Source organism: Spinacia oleracea, chromosome 6 (genome assembly GCF_020520425.1).
Source record: "Spinacia oleracea cultivar Varoflay chromosome 6, BTI_SOV_V1, whole genome shotgun sequence".
Classification (NCBI taxonomy): domain Eukaryota; kingdom Viridiplantae; phylum Streptophyta; class Magnoliopsida; order Caryophyllales; family Amaranthaceae; genus Spinacia; species Spinacia oleracea.
Window position 1 is genome coordinate 21,803,417 of NC_079492.1, and position 5,719 is coordinate 21,809,135.

A 5,719-nucleotide genomic window follows, 5' to 3' on the forward strand; every position below is an offset into this window, starting at 1 on the left:
GCAGCAATTAATCAAGGGCACCAGTAATCTACCAATTATTCAGTCCTTATTAATTCTAATCAAGTTGTTTAACCTTAAAGGCTTTGTAGACCTAATCAAGAGTTTATGACTAAAATTTCTCTCACTTAAACCAATAACTTTATATGCTTTACTAATTTTAAACATAAAAATGTATTTCTAGTCTAACCGGAAACATAAAAATTTAATTAAAATTTAAAGCTCATATAAAATTATAATCGAATCCATTTATTTAATTTATTTTCATTTGATTTAAACGAATTTAAATTAATTCAAGGTTTAGTTTTAGTAAAATAATTAGTATAAATTAAAATTTATAATAAATATAATATTCAAAATTAAATCCCAAGAAAACAATTTAAATTATTAATTTTAAAATTAATTAAAATTATTTCCAAACTGAAAATTTCAAATTAAAATTCAAAACGACTCAATCGTAACACGACGAGCACTTGAGCTTGCGCCCAAGCCCCGTCGAATGCACGAGGCTTAACGCCCCTCGACCGATCGTACATCACCACGCAAGCAGGCCACACACAACGCAGCAAGCACAGGCCACGCTGCGTGCAGCCCGCTCACTCGTCGCGCCTGCTTGCTTCGCGTCTACTTGCTTAGCTGGGCACGGCAGCGCGCGCTGGGCGCAGCACGCTTGCTGCCCACACGCGTCTGCTCGCTGGCTTGCGCCTTGGCCCATCGCCCTTACCTACTCGCCCAATGCGCGCACAACACTCGACACAAGGGCAGCGTGCTGCCTTGTGCTTGTGTGCCATGGCCCTTGCTCGCTGCATTGTACCGCATGGGCGACGAGCTCCCTTGCTCTTCGTCGCATGCCCGCACTATAGAACACCCCTTAAGGGTAACATGTAGCGTCCATTTCTTTGTGCGTGCAAGATTTATGGGCTTGCTTTAATAAAAATTTAAAATTTTTAATTCAAAATTAATGACAAATTAATAAATCATATTAATTTCATAATTTTAGGGCGAAAAATCGAAAATTTATTAATCATTTAATTTCTGATTAACATGGATTCAAATCTAGGTCATAAAAATTTAAAATTTAACATAAATTAACAATTTTTATGGTGGATTTTAATCATGGATACCTAATTAAATTATTAATTAATTATGAAAAACAAATCAATTCTAAATTATTCGAATTTCTACAAATTAACCATAATTACAAATTAGGTTGTATAATTAACAAGTCTAGGCATTCATAATTGTTAAACATATACTGTAGGTCAATCAAAAACTCAAGATTTATCAACAAGAATCGCAAATACTTAATTTAACGTCTTAAATTTACAAACTTTTGCGTTCAAAAAACTAAAACCTCCGAAAAGTCATAGTTAGGCTTCGAATATGGGAATTCTGGGTTTCGGCGAAAACGACTATTTTTGTCAAAATTTTAGAATGCTTTTTACATGCGGAATTGACACAAAAATCACTCGATTTGGATGAGTAACGAAGAAATTGCCGAAAAACTGCCGAAAAACTGCGTACATATAATTAAATAAACGCAATTTGCAATTAATTAAGAAAACTAATCACCCCTTTAATTCCATGCAAATTTGTAAATTTTAACCATGTTCATGCAATTTAGATTATGAAAATAATAAGAGGCTCGTGATACCACTGTTAGGTTATGATACATATGAATAAACATAAATCATGCGGAAAAACTATAAAGCCAGGAAACATATTATTTACACATTATCATTTAGCATAATTCAGATGCATACACTTTGTAGCGTGCCCTCCCTAGCTGCGCCCGAACCGAACAAGAACAAGTCTTTAGGACTCCAAGTGTCGTCCCTCCTTAGATAGTCCACAGCACGTCCGGATCCGCCTTAAGATTGACCAACTAGAATCGCCCTTAAGGTACTATAAATTTCGGCTAAATAGGGCAAGTGTATGTGGCTGATTTTTGCTTGAAAATCTTACCTTTGAATACTTCAATTCTCAATATAAATATGTGACCCTAGGCACCTATTTATAGAGTTTATGGAAAGGAATTATAATCCTATTAGAATTCAAATCTATTTAATTATAATCCTACTAGGACTCTAATTAAACAAACTTTATCTATTAGGATTAGATTTAATCATATTACGAATCCCGGTAGCCTTAGGATTCCGAGTAACACACACGAGTGGCGCACAAGCACCGCACGCCCTCACGCAGGCCTTGCGCCCCACGCCGAGCGCACAGCGCAAGGCCCACTGTCGCAGCCTTATCCGTGCGCGCGCCCAAGCTTCGGCTAGGCCTGGCTTTTGCGCTGGGCCTGGTCGTTTGCTTGGCGTGTGGTTGTTGCGCTTGGCTTGCTGGGCGATGGCCCGGCTTCGTGTTGGGCCTTCGTCTGGCATGCCTCGTCCGATGCTAATTCGTACGATGCGCTTCCGATTAAATTCTCCATTCCGGAATTCATTTCCGATACGAACAATATTTAATATTTCCGATTCCGGAATTAATTTCCGTTTCGAACAAATATTTAATATTTTCGTTTCCGGAATAATTTTCCGATTTCGATAATATTTCCGATTCTGACAATATTTCCGTTTCCGGTAATATTTCCGATTCCGGCAATATTTCCATTTCCAATAATATTTTCCGATACGTACCATGTTTCCGTTTCCGGCAACATCTACGACTTGGATAATATTTATGTTTCCGATACGATCCATATTTCCGTTTCCGGCAATATCATTGTTTCCGGAGTGTTCACTTGCTTGCTTTTGACGATCTCAGCTCCCACTGAAACCAAAATCCGTCGATTCCGAATATCCATAGATGGAGTATTTAATGCCATTAAATACTAGCTTGATCCGTTTACGTACTATTTGTGTGACCCTACGGGTTCAGTCAAGAGTAAGCTGTGGATTAATATTATTAATTCCACTTGAATTGAAGCGGCCTCTAGCTAGGCATTCAACTCACTTGATCTCACTGGATTATTAACTTGTTAATTAATACTGAACCGCATTTATTAGACTTAACATTATATGCATACTTGGACCAAGGGCATTATTTCCTTCAGTTTTGAATCACTGTTGTTAGAAAGGTTGATTTTTTCTGTTTCCTCAATTATGGGCGTCCTGTTTTCATGATTTTCGATAGCTTTTAGAAATTCAAAGTCAGTTTCTTGTGAAGCAAAGTTGTTTGGATTAGTATTGTGTTTTGAATTAGGACTCGAAGAGTAAGTAGAAATTGAAGTGTTATTGAAATCAGCAATCATTTCATCGACTGTTTTGACTTGAAGCTCGGCCTTTAGAGGCTCTTGATTGATGCAAGACTCTAGTTCTAGACACTTAGACTCATTGCTAGACTCAGATCCAGACTCATCCTCAGACTCGGACTCGCTCATCATAGATCCTTCGCCCGCAGGAATCTTGAACATTTTGCCATTTGAATTGATTCTTGAGAGGGACTTGAAGCTTGATTTGTAGAAGGTGAGCTGACTGCTTGCTCGATGCCGGCTATGAGGGAGGCTAGGGCTGATGGATTTCTTTTCAACCTTTCTCCTCTTCGACGAACCCACAGGATCTTCGGACTCCTAGTTAGAACATACCAGACGATTTTAGAACTTGGACTTCCCGACACATGATATGATATGCATGCAATGAATGAGACCTAGACTTGACCCTAAGTGCCACTCCGAAGATTCGGGATTTTGGATTTTGTACTTGTATTCGAGATTTGCAACCAGTTGGAAATGTTTGAGAGGAGCGTTCATTCTTTTGTGAAGGTTGACTCTTGTACTAGAACTTGGAATGTCGAAAAAGAATATTTCGACCTATTGGAAATTGGACTTATTTGAAGGGAATTTCAACCCGCTCAAGAATTTGGAAATTGGACTTGTACTAGGAAATTGAATTTTGTATTATTTCAAGGGAATTTCAACCCGCCAATATTTTTGGGGAATTTCAACCCATTGGACTTGGAGTATTTGAAGGGAATTTCAACCCGATTGAAAAGGGAATTGACTTTGTATTATTTCAAGGGAATTTCAACCCGTCAATATTTTAGGGGAGTTTCAACCCATTGGATTTGGAATATTTGAAGGGAATTTCAACCAGCTCGAAAATTGGAATTTGTATTATTTTAGGGGAGTTTCAACCCGTTGGAAGATTGGACTTGTATTATTTTAAGGGAGTTTCAACCCGTCGGAAGATTGGACTTGTATTATTTTAGGGGAAGTTTCAACCCGTGGATAGAATTTGAACTTGTATTATTTTAGGGGATTTTCAACCCGTTGGAAATGTTTTGAATTTTGTATTGGGGAGCAATGGAAAGCAAGATTTTTTTGAATTTGAATTTGGCTTGAAATTTGAACTTTGAGATGGAAAGGACGCACTTTTGTATGGGGCTTTGTGTTTGAAAAATCCGGCATTATGCCGCCGTGGATTTGAAACATTGAATTTAGGAAGTTGAAAGTCCGGCATTATGTCGCCGTGGACTCGGAACCTTGAAGTATAGGACCTTGAGGTTTGAAACATGGAATAGAAAAGTCGGCATTACGACGGTATGAATTTGGAACTTGATCCTTGAAGCTTTGAAATTTTGAAAGGTCGAGTTGGCAAGTTGGCATTATGCCGGTATGGGCTCGAATATTTGAACTTGAGACTTTGAGGTTGGAATTATGAGGTTTGAGTTTGGAAATGGAAATTTTGACTAGAAGATTCGGCGTTATGGTGCCGTTGGATTGAGTATTAACTTGAAACTTGAGACTCGAAATTTGAACTAGAAAGTCCGGCATTATGGCGCCGTTGGATTTGGATTTGAAAAATTGAGGTTCTAGAAAATTCGGATTTGAACTTGAAACTCAAAATTTGGACTAGAAAATCCGGCATTATGACGCCGTTGGATTTGACTTTTGAGGTTTGGACTTGAAAATTTGGATTGAATTTGAAACTTGAAATTTGGACTAGAAAATCCGGCATTGTGACGCCGTTGGATTTGAACTTTTGACTTGAAAACTTGAGGTTTTGGATTTGAAATTTGAAACTTGAAATTTGGATTAGAAAATCCGGCATTATGACGCCGTTGGATTGAATTTTGAATTTTGAATTTGGACTCGATAATCCGGCATTATGTCGTCGTTGGATTGAATTTTGAATTTGGAGCTTGGAATTTAGACTCGAAAATCCGGCATTATGACACCGTTGGATTGAATTTTGAATTTGGCATTTGGAATTTGCACTTATGACGTCGTTGGATTGAATTTTGAATTTGGCATTTGTGCGTGAGGCGTGTTTGAGGGTTTGGAATCAAATGGAGTGACACTCCTAAAGGCCCTAAAATCGGCGATTTATATGCATCAGGTTTGAATGATGATCCTAGGGGTTTGGTTTCCTATTTGGAGGCTAATTGGTTTTGGCAAGCTAGAACTCGAGGTTAGCCATTCACGCGTGCAAAGACGCCCACACAATGCACAAGTAGCACGTTGTCACACTAATCATGAATATGAATGCGACATGCAAAGTTCTCAACCTAAGGTCGGTCTAAGTTTTGTATTATGCAAGTGGTCGGCTTTGGGTGTCAAAAGGTACTTGGCTAAGAGACGGATCCGGCGACAAGCATTCACATCCACCTAAGGGAAGTGTGTGTCGGCAGACGGCCTCCATACTTGACATCGGGAATGTCAAGTAAATGCCAAGTTTCGGTAGGCGCGGAAATGGTCACACACTTTGGTCGGGAACCG